Below are 26453 nucleotides of genomic sequence, written 5' to 3'. Positions count from 1 at the left end.
GCAGGAAGTGGGGCAGAAATACACAGTGAAGTGGGACAAAGTAGGGGAGAAAGTGGGGCGGAAGTTTGAGGAAATAGATACGGAAGTGGAAGGAAGTAGGGCCGGAAGTGGGAAGGAAGTTGGAGGAAGAAGGAAGTGGGAAAAGAGTAGGGAGGAAGGAGGGGGGAAATGCGGAGGAAGACAGGCAGAAATGGGGATCAAATAGCAAAGGAAGTGGGGAGGAAGTAGGGAATCAATGGAGGAAGTAGAGACGTACATGGGAGGAAGTCAGGGGCAGAAGGGAGGCGGAAGTGAGACGGAAATGGATAAGGACCTGGGAAGAAGTAGGGCCGGAAGTGTAGCCGGATGTTGAGTGGAAATAGGGAAGGAAGTGGAGCAGAAGTGGGTCGGAAGTAGTGAGAATATGGATCTGGAAGTGGAAGTAGGGCCGGAAGTGGGGTGGAAATCAGGAAGTAGGGAGGAAGTGTGAGGAAGTAGGGGCGAAAATAAGCCGGAAGTGGGGAGGAAGTGGAAGGAACTAGGGGCGGAAGTGGGGCGGAAGAGGTTAGGATATGGTTCCGGAAGTGAGAAGTGGAGTGGAAATAACAAAGGAAGTGGGGAGGAAGCAGGATGAAGTAGGGGCGGAAGTAAGGCGGAAGTGGGGCGGAAGTGGTGAGGATATGGATCCGGAAGTGGAGTGAAAATAGGGAAGGAAGTGGGGAGGAAGTGGGGGCGGAAGTGACACAGAAGTGGCAAATGACATATAGCCGGAAGTGGGGAAGAAAGTGGAAATAGGACCATGGGTAGGACGGGAAGTGGGGCAGAAATAAGGAAGAAAATGGGCAGGAAGTGGGAGGAATTCAGGGCTGAAGTGAGGCAGAAGTGAGCCGGAAGTTGGGCAGAAGTGGTGAGGATATGGATCTGGAAGTGACAGGAAGTAGGGCCGTAACTGTGGCCGGAAGTGCGGAGGAACTTAGAGGAAGTAGAGGCGGATGTCAGCCGGAAGTGGAGAGGAAGTGACCCGGAACTGGGGCGGAAGTGAGTCGGAAGTAGGGAGGAAGTGAGAATGGGGCAGAAGTGGGACCAGAAGAAGTGAGGAAATGTACTCGGAAGTGGGAGGAAGTACAGGCGGAAGTCGGCAGAAGTAAGCCGGACGTGGAGCAGAAATGTGACAGGAAGTGGTACGGAAGTAGGGTGGAAGTGAGACCGGAAGTGGCCCTTCGGATCCCGGGTACGCCCCCTTTAACCCCCGCAGGTGTTGAAGCTGAGCTACAACCAGCTTCAGGCACTGCGCACGGGCTCCCTGCAGGGCCTGTGGTGCCTGTCCCGGCTGTACCTGGACCACAACCGGCTGGAGTTGGTACCCCCGCGGGCGCTGTTGGGGCTGGTGTCGCTGCGGCTGTGCGTCTGGATGGGAACCGGCTGGCGGCGCTGGCGCCCGAGGCGCTGGCCACGCTGTGCGTGCGCGGGGTACCGGCCTGCACGCTGCGCGTGCTGCGCCTGGCCGGGAACCAGCTGTCTGCACTGCCCGCCGGCACCCTGGCCCGCGCACCCTCGCTGCGCACGCTGCACATGCAGGGTAACCCCTGGGCCTGCGTTTGCCGTGCGCGCTGGATGGAGGACCTGGAGGGGCGGGGCCGAGGTGAGCAGAGGGGGCGTGGTCAAGCGCAGGCCAAATGAGAGGGCAGGGCGGGGCTGAGGCGATGCAGAGAGGGGGCGTGGCCGAACTACAGCCAGTGAGAAAGGACGGGGGCGTGGCTGGGCGTAAGTGAGTAGCCGAGTTCCCCCAGTCACGCGGGGCAGAGGCATGGCCGAGGCGCCCAGGGGGGTGTGGCAGAGCTCCAGCCAATAAAAAACGGCAGTAGCGTGCCTGGGCGTGGCTGGGCATTAGTGAGGAGCTACAGGGGGCGTGGCCAAGGTCTAGCCACTTAGGTGGGGCGGGGACGTTGCTGAGGCTCCACAGGGAGGGTGTGGCCCAGCTTTAGCCACTCAGGCAGGGTGAGGGTATGGCTAAGGCTCTACGGGGGGCGAGGCCGAGGTACAGCCAGTCAGGCGAGGTGGGTGCGTGGCTGGGCGTGGCTAAGCACTAGTGAGGAGCTGCAAGGGAAATGGCCTATCTCCTGCCAGTCAGTTGAGATGAGGACATGGCTGAGGTGACACATGAGGGCGTGGCTGAGCTCCAGCCAGTCAGGCAGGGCATGGGTGTGGCTGAGGCTCGGCAGGGGGCGTGGCCAATCTCCAGCCAGTCAGGCATGGTGGGGGCTTGGCTGAGAACCCCCAGGAGGGGCGTGGCCAAGCTCCAGCCAGTCAGGCGCGGCAGGAGCGTGGCCGAGGCTCCCCAGGGGGGCATGTCCCATTTCAGCCCCGCCCTTCTCCCATGCCCCCCTGCAGGCGTGCTGCGCTGTGGGAAGGAACAGGCGTGCGTGGCCTGCGCTAGCCCTGCCGCCCGCCGCGGCTTGTACCTGCGTCGCCTGCCTCCACGCATGCGCTGTCACCTGCCGCGCATCCTCACCGGCCCGGCGGATGGCGAGGAGCTGCCGGAAGCGGAAGTTTAGGCAGAAGAAGAGGAAGTGGAGGACGGAGAGGAGGTGGGCGAGGTGCGGCTGAGGCTGACAGACGCCCGTGGCCGTGCCGCCTGCCTTGCCTGCCGCCTGCGGCACGCGCCCAGTGTCTGCGACCTCGACTTGCAGCCCGGCCCTGCCCCCGATGTCCCTGTGCGCGTGCGCCTGTCGCTCAGCGCCGCCCTCGCCTGCTACGCTGACCCCGCCCACTTCGCACATGCCCGCCGCCTGCTGGGAGGCAATGACGACACTGATGATGTCGCGCTGATGCTGCGCTGGGACCCGGAGGCGCCAGGCCATGCCCACCCGGATAGGGACCCGGGAGATGGATCCGGGGAAGGCCACGCCCAACCCTCGGGCGGAGATGCTGATGGGGACAAGCTGTATCAGGACAGGGACCCGGATGTAGGCCACACCCACCGTCAGGGCGGAGACCCGGATGTGGACCATATGTATCAGGCCGCAGACTCGGATGTAGGCCATGCCCACCATCGAACCAGGAACCCTGATATAGGCCACGTCCTCCAGGGAGCCAGAGACCCTGATGTAGGCCCTGCCCATGCTCAGGACAGAGACCCGGTTGTAGGCCACACCCATCTGCAGGACAAATACCCAGATGTAGGCTATATGTATCAAGCCTGAGCCCCGGATGTAGGCCCCTCCCACCAGCAGGACAGACACCCGGATGTAGGCCCCGCCTACAAGCATGCCAGACACCCGGATGTAGGCCATGAGTATAATCAGGATGTAGGCCCCGCCCACCCTCAGGACAGAGACCCTGATGTCACTAACCCGGATGAGGGCCCCGCCCACCCTGAGGACAGAGACCAGGATGGAGGCCATGCCCACCCTGAGGCTAGAGACCCGGATGTCCATGACACGGATGAGGGCTCTGCCCACCCTGAGGACAGAGACCCTGATGTCAATGACCCAGATCAGGGCCCCGCCCACTCTGAGGACAGACACCCGGATGTAGGCCCCGGGTATGACCAGGATGGAGGCCATGCCCACCCTGAGGCCAGTTTCCCGGATGTCCATGACCCGGATGTGGGCAAGGCCTACCTCCTGGTGCAAGGCCCTGGCGCGTCATCATCGTCGCCAACGTCACTTCCGGGCGTGGTGGCCCGGCTGTGGGCGCGGCCTGCCTGGCTGCTGCAGCCCGAGCTGACACTGCGCTGGGCCGGGCTGCGTGGGCAACACATGCGTCTGACGTGGACGGCGTGCATGCGTGGCCCCGAAGACCCAGAGGACACACTCTGGGTGACCCTCGACCCCCATGATGACCCCGATGACGTGCACGTGGTGACCCCGGGGCAGACGCTGCGGCTGCGCTGTACGGCGCAGGGCTCGGAAACACCACGCGTGGCCTGGACGCGGCCCGATGGCTCCATCCTGCGGGGCGATGAGGACAGTGGCCATGATGGGGGGACAACGCTGGAGATCCACAGGATGCTCCAGGCCGACGCTGACTGGTACCGCGGCGAGGCCCGCATGGGGCCCCGCGGGGAAACCAAGGCACAGTGCGTGGCCGTGGGCACGATGGGGATGGAGCCATGGGGTCCGGGGCCTACGCGGAGGAGGAAGCCATGGAATCCGAGGCCTATGGTGTGAATGAAGCCACAGGATCTGAGGCCTACACTGAGGAGAAAGCCAAAGGATCCAGTGCCTATGGCTCAGATGAAGCCTTGAGATCTGAGGCCTACACTGAGGAAAAAGCCATGAAATCTGAGACCTATGGTGAAGAAAAAGCCTACGCTGTGAATGAAGCCATAGAATCCGAGGCCTATGGTGCAAATAAAGCCATAGAATCCGAGGCCTTCGCTGAGGAAAAAGCCATAGGATCTGAGGCCTACACTGAGGAGAAAGCCACAAGCCCCGCAGCCTACACCCTGTCTGAAGCCACAGGCCCCGCGGCCTACACCAGCTTTGAAGCCACAGCCCCCACGGCCTCCGCCCTTCTGAAGCCACAGCCCCCGCGGCCTATACCCCGTCTGCAGCCCCGGGCCCTGCGGCCTATGGCGGCTTTGAGGCCGCCATGATGGGCCGGGTGCAGCGCGTGTTTGTGGTGGCGTCACGGGCACCAGCGGCCACGGATCTGGCGTTGCCTGCGGGCATCGCGCTGCGGCTGGGCTGCCGGGCGGAGGCGGAGCCGATGGCGCGCATGGGCTGGCTGCTGCCGGGCGGGCACTGGGCCTGGGCGGGGACGGAGCTGGGGACGGATGGTGTCGGGGTCAGGGCGGACGGGACGCTGACGCTTCCCACACTGGGCCCATGGCACGCCGGGCCCTATGTGTGCATGGCCATCAACGGGCTGGGGTTGGCGCGCTGGGACGCTGACGTCAGCGTGGGTGGGGCGGCGGGGGGCAAGATGGCGGGAGACAAGATGGCGGAATCAAAGATGGAAGAATCCAAGATGGCGGAAAGCAAGATGGCCAAAAACAAGATGGCAGAATCAAAGATGGAAGAATCCAAGATGGCGGAAAGCAAAATGGCCAAAAACAAGATGGCAGAATCAAAGACGAAAGGCAACAAGATGGCGGAAAACAAGATGGAGGGAATTAAGATGGTGGATTCCAAGATGGTCGACACCAAGATGGCGGAATCCAAAATGGAGGGAAGCAAGATGGCCGAAAACATGACGGAATCTAACATGCCCGATGCCAACATGGCTGATTCCAAGATGGCCAAAAACAAGATGGTGGACACCAAGATGGAGGGAACCAAGATGGCGGAATCCAAGATGGAAGGAAACAAAATGGCGGAAGCCAAGATTGCAGAATCCAAGCTGGAGGGAACTAAGATGGCGGAAGCCAAGATGGACGAAACGAAGATGGCAGATGCCAAGATGACGGAATCAAACATGGGGAGAAACAAGATGGAGGAATCCAAGATGGAGGGAACCAGGATGGCCGAAAACATGGTGGAATCCAACATGGCCGACACCAACATGGCGGATTCCAAGATGGTGGATGCCAAGATGGTGGAATCCAAAATGGAGGGAAACAAGATCAGGGAAAGCAACATGGCGGAATCCAAGATGAAAGGAATCAAGATGGCGGGAAACAAGATGGAAGGAATAAATATGGCCGAAAACAAGGTGGTGGAATCAAAGATGGAGGAATTCAAGATGGAGGGAATTAAGATGGCGGATTCCAAGATGGTGGAGGCCAAGATGGCGGATTCAAAAATGGCAGATTCCAAGATGGCAGGCACCGCTGCGGAAGCGGCTGCGGGGGCGTCGCGCTGCGCTGATGTCATTGTTGATGCGCCAAGCTCGAGCCTAGGCACCGGGGAAGCGTGGCTGTGGCGTCGGCGTCCTGCTTGCTGCCCCGAGCGCAGGCAGCAGCCGCGTCCGCCGCCTCCGCATCTCCCTCCCGTCCCGTGTTCCGCCCCCGCCGCCCGCGGGTTCGAGCCCGCCTTGCCGCGCCGCCCGCGGCCACCATTGGCTGCCGAGCACATCCAGCCCGAGCACTGGGCGCGCATCCTGGCGCGCGTGCGCGGCCACAGCACGGGCGACTTCCGGGCCCCGCCCTCCCTGCTTCTGGTCTCCACGGAGACCTCCCCGCTTCCGGTGTTCACACTTCCGGTTTTCACACTTCCGGTTTCCACACAAATATCCCCACTTCCGGTCTCTGTGTCTTCCGCCGACCCACTTCCGGTCTCCACTCGGACCTCACCACTTCCGGTCTCCACTCAGACCACCCCACTTCTGGTCTCCACACTGCCGGTTTCCACTCGAACATCACCACTTCATGTCTTCACTACTTCCGCCTACCCACTTCCGCTCTCCCCGCAGACCTCCCCACTTCCAGTCTCCACTCAGACCCCCGCACTTCCTGCTTCCACACTTCCAGTTTCCACTCAAAAATTCCTACTTCCGGTCTCCACTCGGACCACCCCACTTCCGGCTTCCACACTTCCGGTTTTGTCTTGAACATCCCCACTTCTGGGCTCCACTCGCAGATCTACACTTCCGGTCTCCACGTGGAGATCCCCACTTCCGGTCTCCATTCGGACCACCCCACTTCCTGTTTCCCCACTTCCGGCCTCCACTACTTCGGCCTACCCACTTCCGTTTTCGACTGAGAGATTCCCACTTCCGGCTTCCACACCTCCGGTTTCCCCACGGACCTCCCCACTTCCGGTCTCCAGTCGGAACACCCTACTTCCTGTTACCACTCGGAGAGCCCCACTTCTGTCTTCCACACTTCCGGTCTCCCCACGGACCTCTCCACTTCCGGTTTTGACACGGACATCCCCACTTCCGGCCTCCACCCCTCGACCATCCACTGCTCCGACCTCTGCGCTTCCGTCCTCCTCACTTCCGGCCTCCTCACTTCCAGCCTCCTCACTTCCGGCCTCTAGGAGGCCTGGTGGCGGCCGCAGGTGGGAGCGACAGCACAAAGCCCACCGCGCCCTGCCGGGACCCACGGCGAACCCCCGTGACCCCGTGGTCACGACCCTGCATGGCCGTGCCCCGGATGCCCTCCTTTCCCGTCCTGCGGCTTCCCCCAACGGTGACCCCGGGACCTTTGACCCGCGACCCCCTGCCCCGCCCGCCGTGACCCCGCCCTGTGGCGCCTGGAATGAGCTAGAAACGGGTGAGCCTCAGTTTACCCATCTGTCTCCTGCAGGCTCTTGGTGTGGGGGCGGGGGACTAAGGGGAGCCAAATAGGTGGTGGAGGTTAAAGGTCACAGGGAAGATACAAGACGGACAGAGGTCATGGGGAGGTTAGGGGTCAGAGGGGTCAGAGGTCACAGGGAAGTCAGGGGTCACAGTAGGGTCAGCTGTTGCAGAGAGGTCAGAGGTCATGGAGAGGTCACGGGGAGGTGAGAGGCCATGGGCAGGAGAGAAGTGGATGGGAGGTCAAAGGTCATGGGGAACTCAGGGGTCATGGAGAGGTCATGGGGAGGTTTTGGGAGGGTCACTGGGAGGTCAGAGGTCATGGGGATGCCAGGAGTCACAGGAGGTCAGAGGTCACAGAGTAGTCAGAGGTCACGGAGAGGTCACAGGGAGGTCAGGGGTCACTGGGAGGGCAGAGGGCATGGACAGGTCAGAGGGCATGGGAAGGGGAGGGGCGAAGTCCTTTACTCTGTCTGTCTGTCTGTTGTCTGTGTTCCTGGCCGTGTGGGGCACAGGATGACTGGGGAGACAAACACACAGGCACAGACAGACAGACAGACAGACAGACATAGAGCAGACAGATAGATAGAGGGACGGATGGATAGACAGACAGACAGACAGACAGATAGGTGGATAGATGGATGAATGGACAGATAGACAGAGCCATAGAGAGACAGACAGACAGATGGACAGAAGGACGGATAGATAGGTAAACAGACAGTAGACAGACAGATGGACGGATAGATAGACAAACAGATAGACAGATAGATAGATAAACAAATGGACGGATAGACAGAGCCATAGACAGACAGACAGAGAGATACATGGACAGATGGATGGAGAGACAGACAGACATGGAAACATACATGATTGGATGGATGGATAGATAGGTAGACAGACAGACAGCTGGATGGATAGATAGACAGACCAATGGACAGATAGACAGACAGAGCCATAGACAAAGAGATACATGGACAGATGGATGGGTAGACAGACAGACAGACTGATGGATGTATAGACAGATAGGTAGACAGACACCAGACAGACGGATGGATACAGAGACAGGTGGACAGATGGATGGACAGAAGGAGGGATAGACAGGTAGACAGATAGTAGATAGATAGAAGGACAGATGGACAGATAGATAGGTAGACAGACAGACAGATAAACCAATGGACAGATAGACAGAGCCATAGAGAGACAGACAGACAGACAGAGAGATACATGGACTGATGGACGGATAAACAGACAGATAGACTGATGGACGGATAGACAGAGCCATAGACAGACAGACACCAGAGACATGGACAGATAGATAGAAAGAGACAGACAGACAGACGGACCAATGGAAGGATGGACAGACAGAGCCATAGAGAGACAGACAGACAGAGAGATACATGGACAACTGGATGGATAGACAGACAGATAGAAACATACATGGTTGGATGGATGGATAGGTAGACAGACAGACAGACAGACAGACAGACAGACAGATAGAGAGACAGACAGACAGACCAATGGACGGATAGACAGAGCCATAGAGACAGATAGACAGAAGAATGGACAGAGAGACGAACAGATGAACAGATGGATAGATGGACCAATGGACAGATAGACAGACAGAGGCATACACAGTCAGAGAGACAGATGGACAGATGGATGGATAGACAGATGGGTGGATGGATGGATGGATTGAAAGAGATAACATGGACAGGTGGGTAGACAGATAGGTAGACAGACACCAGACAGACAGGCAGACAGATACATAGAGAGACAGGTGGACAGACAGATGGACAGATAGCTAGATGGATGGACCAGTGGACAAATAGACAGAATCATAGATAGACAGAGCAATGGACAGATAGACAAACAGAGCCATAGACAGAGAGAGAGAGATGGACAGAAGGAAGGATACACAGGTAGGTAGACAGACAGTAGATAGATGGATGGACAGATGAATGGACAGACAGATACATCGGTGGACGGAGCGACACAGACACATGGACAGATAGACGGATGGACTGATGGATGGATAGACAGATGGACAGAGAGACAGAGGGACAGACAGATGGACAGACAGGGACAGAGAGACAGAGGGACGGACAGATGGACAGAGAAACGGACGGACAGACAGATGGACAGACGGACGGACAAGTAGACAGATGAACAGACAGATTGACAGAGACAGACAGAGGGACAGACAGACAGACATAGACAGACTGACAGACAGATGGATAGACAGACAGAGAGATGGACAGCCGGACGGACAGACAAAGGGACAGAGCACTGTCTCCGACCAGCACAGGGGCCCTTATCCAACACCCTGTCCCTTTGTCCCTCCCTCCGTCCGTCTGTCCATCCCCAGGCATGGAGCTGACCCCAGCGGCGCCCGACACGAGTGGATCTGACGCTGGCACGATGGACACGCATGGAAATGTCACGTGTGGATCTAAAACTCACATGATGGTCACGTGTGGAAAGGACAGGCGTGGACCTCACAGGAGCAAACTGGACACGCGTAGGCCTGCCACTGACTTGATGATCTCGTGTGAAAATGTCACACGTGACATGGACACGATCAGATCCCTTCCACACTCACTGGACACGCGTGAAACTCACATAACTGCATCTGACATGCGTGTAAATGTCACATGTGTAAATGTCACGCGTGAAAGGGACACGATCATGTCTGTTATTCATAGGCTTAACCCCAGTGGAAATGTCACGCGTGGATCTGACTCACAGATGATGGTCACAAGTGGAAATGTCACGCGTGAAAGGGACACAATCAGACCCCTTCTGCGTGGACTTGAAACTCTTAGAATGCACATATGTGGATCGGACACGCATGCAAATGTCACGCGTGGATATGACAGGCGTGGAATGGACACGATCAGGTCCATTATTCATAGACCTGACACGCGTGAAAACGTCACGCGTGAAAATGTCATGCGTGGAATGGACGCGATCAGGTCCCTTCTGCATGGCCCTGATACTCTTAGACCGCAGATGCATGGATCTGACACACGTGTAAATGTCACGCGTGAATCTGACACTCACACAATGGTCACACGTGGAAATATCACTCGTGAAAGGGACAAGATCACGTCCCTTCCACACTCACCTGATACACATGAAGCACGCATGCGTGGCTCTGACACACGTGGAAATGTCATGCACGCCTCCCCCGCTCCCCTGCACGAGGCGCCCACGGAGTTCGTGTCGGCCCACGCGGGCCTCACCCTGCACCTGCCCTGCACAGCCTAGGCCTGTTCCCCTGCGGCCCTGCACTGGCGTCTGCCTGACAGGACCCACGTGAGACCCGTGCATGCGAACACGCACCCTCGACTCAGCGACGTCTACGTACTCCCCAATGGCATGCTGGTGCTGCGCCGCCTGCAGGCCCCGCTCCATGCAGGTGAGTGCGAGTGCGTGGCCGCCAACGCGCTGAGCAGCGCGAGACGCACTGTGCACGTCGAAGTCACGCCCGCGCACGCGCGTCTCCCCCCCAGCGTCCAACCCCGAGGCCCGCTCGCCACATGCGTGCCCCACGGTGCTGACCTCACGCTGCACTGCCACGCGCGCGGGGACCCCGCCCCATGCGTATTCTGGAGGCTGCCAGATGGGCGCCTGGTGGATGCTGGGAGCAGGTGAGTGTGGGAAGTGGGGGGCATCCATCCACCCACCCGTGCATCTACCCATCCACACATCCATCCATCCACTCATCCATCCACCCATCCATCCACCCTTCGATCCATCTGTCCACCCACCCATCCACCCTTCCATCCATTCATCCCTCCATCCATCCATCCATCCACTCATCCACCCATCCATCCATCCATCCCTCCATCCATCCACCCATGCACTCATCCATTCCCCCACCCATCCACCCACCCATCCGTCCACCAATCCATCCATCCATCTACCCATTCATCCGCCCATCCATCTACCCATTCATCCACCCATCCATCTACCCATCCATCCACCCATCCATTCATCCACCCATCGATCCACTCATCCATCCACCCATCCATGCGTCCATCCATCCATCCACACATAGTTGGGATAAAGATGATACCCCTTGATAGATAGTTAATTGATAGAGGATGGATTAGACAGATGACATAGACACAGTAGACCATAGATAACAAATCGATTATCGATTAAATATTGATAGAGATGAGGTGGGGATGGTAGATCCATTAGCAGTGAATAGGTAATTTATAGGTCCTGGCTTGCCAGATCGCAAGGTAGAACCCTAGTGATCGATCATTGATAGATGATCGATCAGGGATCGATACAAGATGTGTATTGGATGCATATGTCACATGTGCGAATAACTAACATTGGCTTCAAGTTTATCTTCCCTTCCTTATGGTCTTTCCTCCTATTACTTCCTTCCCTCCTTCCTTCCCTCCTTCCCTCCTTCCTTCCTTCCCTCCCTTCTTTCTTCCTTCCCTTCTTCCTTCCTTCCTTCCCTCCTTCCCTTCTTCCTTCCTTCCCTCCGATCCTTCCTTCCTTCCCTCCAATCCTTCCTTCCTTCCCTCCAATCCTTCCTTCCTTCCATCCTTCCTTTCCTACATTCCCTCCTTCCTTCCAATCTCCCTTCCCTACATTCCCTCCTTCCTTCCCTCCAATCCTTCCTTCCCTCCCTCCAATCCTTCCTTCCCTCCAATCCTTCCTTCCTTCCTTCCCTCCCTCCAATCTTTCCTTCCTTCCTTCCCTCCAATCCTTCCATCCTTCCTTCCCTCCAATCCTTCCTTCCTTCCTTCCTTCCTCCAATCCTTCCTTACTTCCCTCCAATCCTTCCATCTTTCCTTCCGTCCAATCCTTCCTTCCTTCCCTCCAATCCTTCCTTCCTTCCCTCCGATTCTTCCATCCTTCCTACCCGCCAATCCTTCCTTCCAATCCTTCCCTCCAATCCTTCCTTCCCTCCTTCCTTCCCTACATTCTCTCCTTCCTTCCCTCCAATCCTTCCTTCACCCTTCCCTCCTTCCTTCCCTCCTTCCTTCCTTCCTGCTCTCCCTCCCTCTCCCCTCCCCAGCTCTGACATCCGGGGCCGCGCCTTTCCCAACAGCACGCTCTCCGTGCGTCCGGTGACGTCACACGACGCAGGGGAGTACGTATGTGTGGCGCGCAACGCGGCGGGCGACGCGCATGCACGGCTGCGCGTGGAGTTGGCGGCTGGGCCAGGCGCCTCCTATCTGCAACACAGGCTTCCCGTGACCCCCGTGACCCCCGTGACCCAGGACGCCGATCCCAGGGAGGACTGTGCTGCCCACCACTGCCTCCACGTCCCATCCGGTGTCCTGGGAGATCAGGATGTTCGGGTCGCAAGGCCTGATGGGAGTGTGGGGATCTGGGACCTGGGGCCTGGGTTAGACCTCGGATGTGTGACCACGGGTGGGGGGGGCGGAGCCTGGGGCGGGTTCTTCCTCTTCCTGTCAGTCACTTCCTTCTTCCTCTTCCTCTTCACTTCCTGTTTCCTCTTTCTTTCCTTCTTCCTCTTCCTCTCAATCACTTCCTTCTTCTTCCTCTTCCTCTCAACATCATTCAACTTCTTCTTCCTCTTCCTTTCCCTCTTCCTCTTCCTTTCCTGTTTCCTCTTCCTTTCCTTCTTCCTCTCCATCTCTTCCTTCCTCTTCCTCTCACCATCCTTCATCTTCTTCCTCTTCCTCAGCTTCCTCCTCTACTTCTTTTCCTTCTTCCTCTTCCTTTCCTTCTTCCTCTTCCTCTCATCCCTTCCTGTTTTCTTCCTCAATCTCTTCCTTCTTCCTCTTCTTCCTTTCCTTCCTCTTCCTCTTCTCAGTCTCTTCCTTCTTCCTCTTCTTCCTTTCCTTCCTCTTCCTCTTCTCAGTCTCTTCCTTCTTCCTCTTCACATTCTTTTCCTGCTTCCTCTTCTTTTCCTTCTTCTTCCTCTTCTCCATCTCTTCCTGCTTCCTCTCATGATTCCTCTTCTTCCTCTTCCTTTCCTTCTTCCTCTTCTTCCTCTCCCTCTCAGTCTCTTCCTTCTTCCTCTTCATTTCCTGTTTCCTCTTCCTCTTCACTTCCTTGTTCCTCTTCACTTCCTGCTTCCCCTTCGCTTCCTGCTTCACTTCCGGCTTCCCCTTCACTTCCTGCTTCACTTCCTGCTTCCTCTTCGGCTCCCACTTCCGCTTCCGCCCCACTACCCCCCGAGCTCTACGTCCCCTACAGCGCCCCCGTGACCTTCACGTGCCCCCGTGACCCAGGGGTTGCGCGCAGTGACCTGGCTGACGCGGGCCTCGCAGCCCGTGGCCTTCACTTCCGGCCCGGAGGACACCCACTTCCGGGTGCTGCCGGACGGATGTCTGCGCCTGCGGGGGGCACGGCGGGCCGATGCAAGCACGTGCACGTGCATGGCGGGGTGGGGCTGGCGTGACACCGTGCGCCTACACGTGCAGCTGTGGGCGCCGCGCATCCGGGTCACGCCTGATGTCCATGACGACGTGAACGACGACATCCGGGTCTCCCCCGTGGTGCGTCTGCGCATGCGCTGCCAGGCGGATGGCGTCCCCAAGCCCCGCCTGCTGTGGGAACTTCCGGGCGGGCTGGTACTTCCAGTCCCGTATCGCAGTCGCACGGGGGGAGGGATCAGCGTGGATGCGCGCGGGACGTTGGAAATCCCGGATGTGCCTGCGCTGCGCAGCGGTGGCAGCTACGCCGTGGCGTGTGTGGCGCGCAACCCGGCGGGTGAAGCCCAGATGTGGGTGCAGCTGCCGCCCTGGTGGGCGCGGGCTCTGTGCCCTGTGGCGTCGGCTCCGCCCTCTGAGGCGTTGACTCTGCCCCCTGGTGCGCCAGCTCCGCCCAGTCACACGCCTGCCCTGCCATCTTGGGCGCTGGCTCCGCCCCCTGGTGCGCTGTCTCCGCCCTCTGAGGCAGCTCCGCCCCCTGCCCCGCCTGCCCCGCCATCTTGGGCGCTGACCGCTCCCTCTGAGGCATTGACTCCTCCCCTTGTTGCGCCGGCTCCACCTCATCACGCGCCTGCCCCGCCATCTTGGGCGCTGACTCCGCCCCCTGTGGCGGCGTCGGGGGCAGCACTGCGTGTGGCGCTGGGCGGCAGCTTCCAGCTGCGCTGCCCCACCTCCACGCTTCCGGTGTCCTGGCGCCTGCCCTGCGGGCTGGTGCTGCGTGGGCTGCAGAGGCATGGCTGCTTCACATTGGGCGCCAACGGCAGCCTGGAGGTGCGCGCCGCCTACGTCTGCCACGCCCACCCCGGGGCGCCGCCCGGACACGACCCCCGTGCGCCGGAGACCTGGATGTTCAGCTTCATTCCCACCACTAGGCCGCTGGGTGCCATGGCAGGGCAACGGACTGAGGAGACCCAGATGTGGGGCTTCATTCGCGCCGCTAGGCCGCGGCGTTCGGTTGCCGGGCAACCAAGTGAAGATACCAGGACGTTGGGCTCCACCACAGCGTCTAGGCCTCTGCCTTCGGTTGCCAGGCAACAGACCAAGAAGACCCGGATGTGGGGCTTCATTCCTGCCTTTAGGCCACTGGGTTCGGTTGCCGGGAAAGCGCGTGAGACCCGGATGTCCGGCTCCAGCAAGACTCCTGGGCCCCAGCCGGAAGATGCCGGGATGTGGGGCTCCAAACCTGCGTGTGCTGTACAGAAGCTGCAGTCCAACCAGAGGCCACGGAGAGGCTAGGACCCGGATGTGGACTGGGAGGGACCCGGATGTGGACTGGGAAAGACCCAGATGTCACCTATCTCTGGGTCCACTGAGGGGCCAGGACCTGGATGTGGACTGGGAGAAACCCGGATGTCACCTATCTCCGGGTCCACTGAGGGGCCAGGACCCGGATGTGGACTAGAAGGGACCCGGATGTCACTTTCTTCCATGTCCACTGACCTGGATGTGGCATGGAGGAACCGGATGTCACTTTCCTCCAGATGCACTGATGGGTCAGGACCCGGATGTGGACTAGGAGGGACCCGGATGTCACCTTCTTTCATGTCCACTGAGGGGCCAGTACACGGATGTGGACTGGGAGGGACCCGGATGTCACCCTCATTCGTGTCCACTGACCCAGATGTGGCCTGGGGAACCCGGATGTCACTTATCTCCAGGTCCACTGAAGGGCCAGGACCCGGATGTGGACTGGGGGACCCAGATGTCACCCTCCTCCGTGTCCACTCTCCCGGATGTGGCGTCAGGGACCCAGATGTCACTTATCTCCAGGTCCACTGAGGGGCCAGGACCCGGATGTGGACTGGGGGACCCGGATGTCACCTATCTCCATGTCCACTGAGGGGCCAGGACCCGGATGTTGCGTGGGGAACCCGGATGTTATGTAAGTCCACGTCCATTAACCCGGATGTGGACTGTGGCAGGGACCTGGACATGTGCTGGGCAGGACCCGGATATCACATCCACAGGCCTGGCTGTGGCGTGTGGAGTCCGGGATGTCACGCTCCTCTCCTTCCACTGACAGGGTCTAGGACCCGGATGTGGCGTGGGGATCCCAGATGTCAGGTCCCTCCACATCCACTGAGGGTCCAGGACCAAGATGTGGAATGGGAACTACCCGGATGTTAGGGACCTCCAGGTCCGTGAACCCGGATGTGGGCTGGGTACTCGGATGTTAGGGACCTCCAGATCCATGAACCTGGATGTGGGGTGAGTACCCAGATGTTAGGGACCTCCAGGTCAGTGAACCCGGATGTGGGCTGGGTACTCGGATGTTAGGGTCCTCCAGGTCCATGAACCTGGATGTGGGGTGAGTACCCAGATGTTAGGGACCTCCAGGTCCATGAACCTGGATGTGGGGTGAGTACCCAGATGTTAGGGACCTCCAAGTCCATGAACCTGGATGTGGGGTGAGTACCCAGATGTTAGGGACCTCCAGGTCTGTGAACCCGTATGTGGGGTGGGTACCCGGATGTTAGGGATCTCCAGGTCCGGGAACCCAGATGTGGAGGCGAGTACCAGGATGTCACTTAACTCCAGGTCCACTGGCAGGCGCCAGGACCCGGATGTGAGGGGTTTGGACCCGGATGTGAGGGTTGGGACCCAGATGTGAGGGGTTGAGACCCAGATGTGAGAGGTGGAACCCGGATGTGGGCGGAGCGGGCACTCCACACCTTGGCTCCAGCTGCGCTTTGGCCGTTGGGGTCCTTTCCCAGACTCGGAGGCAATAAAGCAGCCATGCTGCTTCTGGATGGAATTCTTCCTCACTTCCGCCCCCCAGCGCAGGCCAAGCCCTCCTGAGTCCCTCACTTCCTCCCCAGCCCAGGCCACGCCCTCCTGAGCTCTGGCCACGGCCTACTGAGCACAGGCCACGCCCCCTGGGCACAGGCCACGCTCCCTGATGGTCCTGACTCTTATTGCAGCCCTCCATGTAGTTCTCGAGGTTTCCCTCCTCCCCTTCCTCCTGCCTCTGCCAGGCCTGGCAATTTCTTGGCGCCCAGCCCAGCAACTCCGGGCTTTTCCCTTCCTTCCCTGCCTACCCCTTCAGCACCACATCCTGTTCCTTTCCAAGGAACAAGGGGACTTTTATTTTGGAGGGGGGTTGTGGAGTTCTGGCTGCTGGAGTGACGTGGACATTTGAGCCCTGCGAGCTTCCTGGCTGGCAGGGAGAGCAACAGGCCCAGGCGCTGATGGCAGAGAACTGTGGATGTGAGTTCGTCCTCTGGGGAACACGGGGAGAGGTGTGGGGACCCGGGTTGGGGGGGCTTCGATTGCTTTTTGGAGCCCCCCCGGATGTCCCACCATGCCCCTGGGTGGGGCTTCAGGGCCCCGCCACAGGCCTGGAAAGACGAGGTGAGGGGCTGATGTACTGGTGGGGACAACAGCAGCCTGGCCCTGGGGTGGCCGGATGTTCCTCAGCTCTTCCCCACTTCCTGCTTCCGGCCTTCTCTTCCAGGAAACGGGGAGCATCATGGGAAGGACGCAATCCTGGGCGCCATGTTGGTCAGGAGAGGGCCTGGAGGGAGGGGGAGTCCTCCCATCCCTCCTCCCATCCACCCATCCATCCATCCACCCATCCATCCACCCATCCATCCATCTACCCATCCATCCATCCATCCATCCACCCATCCACCTATCCATCCATCCATCCATCCATCCACCCACCCATCCACCCACCCATCCATCCATCCACCCATCCATCCATCCACCTATCCATCCATCCATCCATCCATCCACCCACCCATCCATCCATCCACCCATCCATCCATTCATCCATCCACCCACCCATCCATCCACCCATCCATCCATCCATCCATAGACCCATCCACCCATCCATCCACCCATCCATCCATCCATCCATCCACCCACCCATCCATCCATCCACCCATCCATCCACCCATCCATCCATCCATCCATCTACCCATCCACCCATCCATCCATCCACCCATCCACCCATCCACCCAACCATCCATCCATCCACCCATCCATCCATCCATCCACCCATCCACCTATCCATCCATCCATCCACCCATCCATCCACCCATCCACCCCTCCTCCTCCTCTCTCTCCTCCTCAGGTCGCACAGCAACTGCACAGCCCCACCCCTCATCTTCCTCCTCCTCCTCCTCCTCCTCCTCCCCCCTGGCCCCTGCGCAGGCCCCGCCCCCTCGCGCCCCAACTTCCTGCTGCTCTTGGCCGACGACCTGGGCCTGGGCGACCTGGGCAGCTTCGGGAACCACAGCCTGCGGTGAGCAGAGGGGGAGGCCCGGATGTAGGGCCTTAGTTACCCGGATGTGGGAGCTCAGATCCCTGGATGTTCCACCAGGAGAACTGTATAGACATCTAGTAACTCAGTTCCCGGGATGTTGGATGTTAGTATCGTGGATGTTGGATATCAAATCTAGGGATGTTGGATCTTAGTGCCCCGGATGTTGGATATCAGGTCCCCGGATGTTACATGTTAGTACCCCGGATTTGAAGACCAGGTCCCCGGATGTTGGAGACCAGGTCCCCGGATGTTGGATCTTAATGCCCCGGATGTTGGATATCAGGTCCCCGGATGTTAAATCTTAATACCCCGGATGTGGGAAATCAGGTTCCCGGATGTTGGACTTCAGTTCCCTGGATGTTGGATGTTAGTACCCCGGATGTTGGAGACTAGGTCCCCGGATGTTGGATGTTAGTGCCCCGGATGTTGGATATCAGGTCCCTGGATGTTAAATCTTAGTACCCCGGATGTGGGAGATCATGTCCCCAGATATTGGACTTCAGTGCCCCGGATGTAGGAGATCAGGTCCCCAGATGTTGGAGGTTAGTGCCCCGAATGTGGGAGCTCAGGTCCCCGGATGTTAGATATTAGTACCCTGGATGTTGTAGCTCAGTGCCCCGGATGTTGGATCTTATTCCTCCGGATGTAGGAGCCCAGTTGCCTGCATGTTAGATCTTAGTGTCCTGGATGTTGGATATCAGGTCCCCGGATGTTAGATGGTAGTACCCCGGATGTTGGATATCAGATCCTCGGATGTGGGATGTTAGTGCCCTGGATGTTGGAGGACAGGTCCACGGATGTTAGATCTTAATGCCCCGGATGTGGGAAATCAGGTTCCCGGATGTTAGATGTTAATGCTCCGGATGTTGGAGATCAGGTCCCCGGATGTTGGAGATCAGGTCCCCGGATGTTGAATCTTACTGCCCCGGATGTTGGATATCAGGTGCCCGGATGTTACATGTTAGTACCCCGGATGTTAGAGCTCAGTTCCCCGGATGTTCCACCAGGAGAACTGTATAGACATCTAGTGGACCTCAGGTCCCCGGATGTTGGATGTTAGGTCCCCGGATGTTGGAGTTCAATTCCCAGGATGTTAGATCTCAGTTCCCTGGATGTTGAAGATCAGGTCCCCGGATGTTGGATATCAGATCCCCGGATGTGGGATGTTAGTGCCCCGGATGTTGGAGATCAGGTCCTCGGAGATTAAATCTTAGTATACCCCAGATGTGGGAAATCAGGTTCCCGGATGTTAGATGTTAGTACCCCAGATGTTGGAGATCAGGCACCCGGATGTTGGATATCAGATGCCTGGATGTTGGATCTTTGTGTCCCAGATGTTGGAGACCAGGTACCCGGATGTTTGAGCTCAGGTCCCAGAGTGGATCTTAGTTGCCCGGATGTAGGCCCTCAGGTCCCCGGATGTTGGGCCTTAGATCCCCGGATGTAGGAGCCCAGTCCACAGATATAGATCTTAGTACCCTGGATGTGGGATCTCAGGGCCCCAGATGTTGGATCTTAGATCCCTGGATGTTGGACCTCAGGTCCCCGTATGTTCTTGGCTGTGACTCAGTTTCCCTCTCCCCCCACAGCACCCCACACCTGGACGGCCTGGCCCGGGACGGCGTGCGGCTGACCCAGCACCTGGCGGCAGCGTCTGTCTGCAGCCCGAGCCGTGCGGCCTTCCTGACGGGACACTACCCTGTGTGCCTGGGTTGGTATGGGGGAGTGGGACATCTGGGGAACGGAGGGGGCGGTGGGAGGGAGGTGGGGGCAGGACATCCGGGGATCTGAGAGACAACATCCGGGATACTAAGATCCAACATCCGTGGACCTGATATTCAACATCTGGGGATCTGAGACCCAACATCCAGGGATCTAAAGCCCAACATCCGGGGAACTGAGCACCAACATCCGGGGCACTGAGCTCTAACATCCAGGGACTTCATCTCTGATATCCGGGTTACTAAGATCCAACATCCGGGGATCTAAGCACAAACATCCGGGGCACTGAACTCTAACATCCGGGGACCTTATCTCTAACATCCATTGTACTAAGATCCAACATCCTGGGATCTGAGGCCTAACATTCTGGGAACTGAACTCCAACATCCGAGGACCTGACATCCACCATCCGGGGTACTAAGATCCAACATCTGGGAACCTGAGCCCCAACAGCCGGGGAACAGAGCTCCAACATCTGGGGATCTGAGGGCCAACATACCTGAATCTGAGCTCCACTATCCGGGGTTGTAAGACCCAACATCCAGGGAACTGAGCTACAACATCCGGGTAACTGAAGTCCAACATCTGGGGTCCTGATATCCACCATACAGGGCACTGAACTCCATCATCCGGGGATCTGAGGGCCAACATCCGGGATACTAACATTAAACATCCGGGGACCTGAGGTCCAACATCCAGGGAACTGAGGCTCAACATCGAGGGCACTGATGTCCACCAGAGGGAGGGGAGGACTACTCTGAGGATCTCAGGTTCAAATTCCTGAGACTCTGGGACTTCCCCCCTGAAACGCCAGGAAACCGGAAGTGATGCCATATTGGTTTCCCCCGGGGGCTCCCAGGGCTGGGGTCCTTTCCACCCCGGGTGCACAGGTCCCAGGCTATCCCAGACACAGCAGGCCTTCCCCCTGAAGGTGTTAGATGCCCCCTCCTGACCCGGGACGCCATCATCACTGACCTAGGGTCCTTCTCCTCTCTCTTGGAAGGCATGGTGACCACCAACGGGGCACGCGTGCTGCAGTGGGCAGCCGTGTCGGGCGGGCTGCCCACCTCCGAGATCACCTTTGTCAAGATCCTGCAGGAGCAGGGATACGCCACCGACCTCATAGGTAAGAGAGAAGTCATCCATCCACCCATCCATCCATCCACCCATCCCCCATCCATCCACCCATCCATCCATCCATCCACTCATCCATCCATCCATCCACCCATCCATCTATTCATCCATCCATCATCCATCCACCCACCCATCCATCCATCCACCTCCATCCATTCATCCATTCACCCACCCATCCATCCACCCATCCATTCATCCACCCACCCACCCATCCATCCACCCATCCATCCATCCATCCATCCACCCACCCATCCATCCATCCATCCACCCATCCACCCACCCATCCATCCATCCACCCACCCATCCATCCATCCATCCACCCATCCATCCATCCATCCATTCCCCTATTCATCCATCCATCCATCCACCCACCCATCCATCCATCCATCCATCCATCCACCCATCCATCCATCCATCCATCCACCCACCCAACCATCCACCCACCCATCCATCCACCCATCCATCCACCCATCCATGCACCCATCCACTCATCCATTCACTCATCCATCCATCTCTTCCCCTCCAGGCAAATGGCACCTGGGCCTCAACTGTGAGTCCCCCACTGACCACTGCCACCACCCCCTGAACCACGGGTTTGACTCCTTCTTCGGGTCCCCTTCACCCTGATGGGGGACTGCCTGCAAGCGGAGCCCTCGGAGAAGCGAGCACGTCTGCAAGGGCCCCTGGACCTGGGGGCACAGCTGCTGCTGCTTTCCCTGCTCTGCCTGACCGCTGGGAAGCTCACGGGCCTGCTGGGCCTGCGCTGGGTGCCCTGGGTGCTGGGCCCCGGATGTGGGGCCTTGCTCCTGGCCTGCACCTCCCGCCTCCTGGGTGTCTTCATCGTCCATGCCGACTGCTTCCTGATGAGGGATCACCAGGTCGTCCAGCAGCCTCTGAGGTTTGAGGCCAGCGCGGGGCTCTTCTTGTGGGAGGCTGAGGCCTTCATCCACAGGTCAGCCTGGGGTCGGGGAGGGGGACAGATGCCATCTACTAGATCTCTATAGTCAACTGGTAGACCTTAGATCCCCGGATGTACATCCAGTAGATCTCTATAGTCAACTGTCAACCTCAAATCCCCGAATGTTCCACTAGATCTCTATAGGCATCTGGTAGACCTCAGATCCCCGGATGTACATCCAGGAGATCTCTATAGTCAACTGGTCAATCTCAAATCCCCGGATGTTCCATCAGTAGATCTCTATAGACATATGGTAGACCTCAGATCCCCGGATGTACATCTACTAGATCTCTATAGTCAACTGGTAGTCCTCAGGTGCCCAGATGTATATCCAGTAGATCTCTATAGTCAACTGTCAACCCCAAATCCCTGGATGTTCCATCAATGGATCTCTGTAGACATCTGGTAGACCTCAGGTCCCTGGATGTTCCATCTAGTAGATCTGTAGAGACATCTGGTAGACCTCAGATCAGACCATGATCGATTATTGGTAGTATTGATCAGATCATGATCGATTATTGGTAATAACTGATCAGATGATGTTCGATTATTGGTAATAACTGATCAGCTCATGTTCGATTATTGGTATTATCGATCACATCACAATCGAATATTGGTATTATTGATCAGATCCTGTTCGATTATTAGTAATATCTGATCAGCTCATGTTCTATTATTGGTCATATCAATCAGATGTTTGATTATTGGTAATAACTGATCGGATCACGATCGATTATTGGTATTTTTGATCAGATCACTATTGATTATTGGTATTATCGATCAGATCACTATTGATTATTGGTATTATCGATCACATCACCATCGATTATTGGTATTATCGATCAGATCAGGATCAATCAGGTCGGTTATTGGTGAGGTTATTGATGATGGGGGCGGGGTGTGACGTGGGTCCGCAGGCACCAGGCCTGCCCCTTCCTCCTCCTCGTCTCCTTCCTCCATGTCCACGTCCCGCTGGTCACCTCACCTGCCTTCCGGGGCCGCAGCGCGCACGGCGCCTACGGCGACAACGTGGAGGAGCTCGACTGGATGGTGGGTGAGTGCGGGGGGGCAGGAACTGAGGCATGGTGCTTGGGATGGGGGAAACTGAGGCACGGGGGTGGGGTGAGTGGGATAGGGAAACTGAGGCACGGGGGTGGGGTGAGTGGGTTGGGGGAAACTGAGGCACAGAGATGGGGTGAGCGGAATGGGGGAAACTGAGGCATGGGAACGGGGTCAATGGGTTGGGGTACACTGAGGCACGGTGTATTTGGGTAAACTGAGGCACGGGGACGGGGTCAGTGTGTTGGGGAAAAACTGAGGCATGGGGTTTGGGTAAACTGAGGCACGGTGCATTTGGGTAAACTGAGTCACTGGGCATGTTGGGGGTAAACTGAGGCACGGTGCACTTGGGTAAACTGAGGCACGGTGCATGTTGGGTAAACTGAAGCACGGTGCATGTTCAGGGTGAACTGAGGCACGGTGCATTTGGGTAAACTGAGGTATGGTGGATGTGGGTAAACTGAGGCCCGCGTATAGGGGTAAACTGAGGCACGGTGCATGTTGGGTAAACTGAGTCACTGGGTATTGGGGTAAACTGAGGCACGGTGTATTTGGGTAAACTGAGTCACTGGGCATGTTGGGTAAACTGAGTCACTAGGCATGTTGGGTAAACTGAGGCACGGGGACGGGGTCAGCGGGTTGGGGTAAACTGAGGCACGGTGCATTTGGGTAAACTTAGGCATGGTGCACTTGGGTAAACTGAGGCCCAAATATAGGGGTAAACTGAGGCACGGTGCATGTTTAGGGTAAACTGAGGCACGGTGCACTTGGGTAAACTGAGGCAAAGTGCATTTGGGTAAACTGAGGCACAGTGCATGTTGGGGGTAAACTGAGGCCCGGTGAGCGTTGAGGGTAAACTGAGGCACGGTGCCTGTTGGGTAAACTGAGTCACTGGGCATTGGGGATAAACTGAAGCACGATGGAAATTTGTAAACTGAGTCACAATGCATGTTGGGTAAACTGAGGCACGGTGCCTGTTGGGGGCAAACCGAGGCACGGTGGATGCTGGGGGTAAACTGAGGCACCGACCCATTTTCCCCCCCCCCGCAGGGCGACTGCTGGCAGCGCTGGACGGCGCGGGGCTGGGGCGCCATACCCTCGTCTACTTCACGTCGGACCACGGTGCCTCGCTGGAGGCCCGGGCTGGGGGCGCCCACCTCGGGGGTTCCAACGGCGTGCACCGAGGTGAGGGGAAAACTGAGGCAGGGTGGGCGGGGCCTCCCACGCGGCCCGACCCCGCCTCTTGACCTTTGCCCTTCGCCCCCCCCCTTGCAGGTGGCAAAGGCATGGGCGGCTGGGAGGGCGGCATTCGGGTCCCTGGGCTGGTGCGCTGGCCCGGGATGCTGCCCGCAGGGCGCCTGGTCCCTGAGCCCACTAGCCTCATGGACCTGTTCCCCACCGTGGTGCGCCTGGCCGGGGCCTGGGTTCTGGCGGACAGGTAGGAGTTCACCGGCCTGGGTCCCCACGGGGTGGAGGAGAAGGGGGGTCATCCGGGGCCTCGGGGATCCCGAGGGGGGGAGGCTGAGGCCTGCACATCCGGGTCTCTGGTTGCTCAGAAGCCTGCACATCCGGGTCTCTGAGGGCTCAGACCTGCACATCCGGGTCTCTGGGGGCTCAGGAGCCTGCACGTCCGGGTCTCTGAGACCCAAGACCCAGGGCTCAGGCCTTGACATCCGGGTCTCTGGGGGCTCAGAAGCCTTTACATCCGGGTAACTAAGGGCTCAGGCCTGCAAATCTGGGCCTCTGAGCACTCAGAAGCCTGGACATCTGGGTCTCTGAGGACGCAGGCCTTCATATCCGGGTCTCTAAGGCATCAGGGCTGCACATCCAGATCTCTGAGTACCTAGGCCCAGGTCTCAGGCCTGGACATCCGGGTCTCTGAGGGCTCAGGCCTGCACATCTGGGTCTCTGAGGGCTCAGAAGCCTGCACATCTGGGTCTCTGGGATCTGAAGCCTGCACATCTGGGTCTCTGGGGGCTCAGAAACCTCGACATCCGGGTCTCTGGGATTTCTGGCCTGCACATCTGGGCCTCTGAGTGCTCAGAAGCCTGCACATCCGGGTCTCTAAAGGCTCAAGCCTTGACATCCAGGTCTCTGGGATCTCTGGCCTGCACATCCGGGTCTCTGGGGGCTCTGGCCTGCACATCTGGGTCTCTGAGCGCTCAGAAGCCTGCACATCCAGGTCCCGCAGGGAGGTGGAAGGCCGGGACCTGATGCCCGCGCTGCTGGGGACGGCGCAGGCCGCAGGCCACGACTTCCTGCTGCACTACTGCGAGGCTCGGCTGCACGCCGTGCACTGGTTCGACCACCCAAGTGAGTGCCTCGACCTCCTCTTGGCCCCGGGGCGGGGGAGGGAGCTGCATGCATGCGTGCAGGGACTCGGATGCAAGGCCTGGGGGTGGGAGACCCAGATGTGGGAATCCCTGGATGTGGGAATCCTGGGATGTGAGGACCTGGATGGAAGGCATGAGATGGGAATCCCCGGATGTAAGGTCCCGGATGTGAAGTCCCCGATGGGAATTCCCAGATGTGAGGTACTGGATGAGAATCCCTGGATGTGAGGCCCCGGATGTGAGATCCCGGATGTGAGGCCTCGGATGGGAATCCCCGGATGTGAGGCCCCGGATGTGAGGTCCCAAATGGGAATCCCTGGATGTGAGGTCCCAGATGAGAATCCCCGGATGTAAGGCCATGGATGTGAGTCCCCGGATGTGAGGTCCCACATGTGAATCCCCGGATGTGAAGCCCAGATGTGAATCCCCAGATGTGAAGCCCTGGATGTAAGGTTCTGGATGTGAGGTCCCGGATGTGAATTCCCAGATGTGAGGTCCTAGATGGGAATCCCCGGATGTGAATACCCAGATGTGAAGTCCTGGATGGGAATCCCCGGATGTAAGGTCTTGCATGTGAATGCCCGGATGTGAATCCCTGGATGTGATGTCCTGGATGTGAATTCCCGGATGGGAATCCCCGGATGTGAGGCCCCGGATGTTACTCCTTTCTCCCCACACCCCCCGCAGGCCGCACGGTGTGGAAGCTGCACTTCGCCACTCCGCGCTTTGACTTGCCATGCTCGGGTGCCTGCCTCGGTTTCCCTGCCTGCGCCTGCTCAGGGCGGCGAATGACCCGCCACCTGCGGCCACTGCTCTTTGACCTGACGGCAGACCCGGGGGAGACCCGCCCGCTTCAGGGCCCGATGGCGACGCGCAAGGGGCCGCGGTGGCCGGGATGCTGCGCACGCGCCACCCCCTCGTGGCCCCGCCCCTCGCCCCTGCACACAACACCTGGAGCCCGCGCCTGCAGCCCTGCTGCTCGCCCGGACCGCTCTGTGCCTGCGACCACCTGATCCCCGACCTCTGACCCCGACCCGACCCCCAACCCCCAACTTCCCCAGGGCTATGGCAGATCCTGGCTTGCGCCTCTCACATCCGGGGACTCACATCCGGGTATTAAACATCCGGGTATACTCAAATACAGAGATTCCCACATCTGGGGATTCCCACATACAGACTCTCACATCCAGGGATTCCTACATCCGGGGATTCCTACATTCGGGGATTCTCACATCTGGGGATTCCTACATCCGGGGATTCTCACATCCGGGGATTCTCACTTCTGGTGACACATCCGGGGATTCCCGGGGATGTATTTACACATCCGGGGAATCCCACATCCGGGGACTTTTACAACCGGGGATTCTCACAACCAGAGACCCTCA

At 58.5% G+C, this 26453-nt stretch overlaps 1 pseudogene; it reads left to right on the top strand.

Annotated features, from left to right (window-relative positions):
- Positions 1 to 16065: 16065 nt before the first annotated feature.
- On the top strand, positions 16066 to 26081 carry LOC122099562 (annotated as a pseudogene).
- Positions 26082 to 26453: the final 372 nt, after the last annotated feature.

This window comes from Dipodomys spectabilis, unplaced genomic scaffold (assembly GCF_019054845.1).
Source record: "Dipodomys spectabilis isolate Male_0828 unplaced genomic scaffold, ASM1905484v1 ptg000520l, whole genome shotgun sequence".
NCBI classification, from domain to species: Eukaryota; Metazoa; Chordata; class Mammalia; order Rodentia; family Heteromyidae; genus Dipodomys; species Dipodomys spectabilis.
This window is presented reverse-complemented; position numbering and strand designations above follow the sequence as displayed.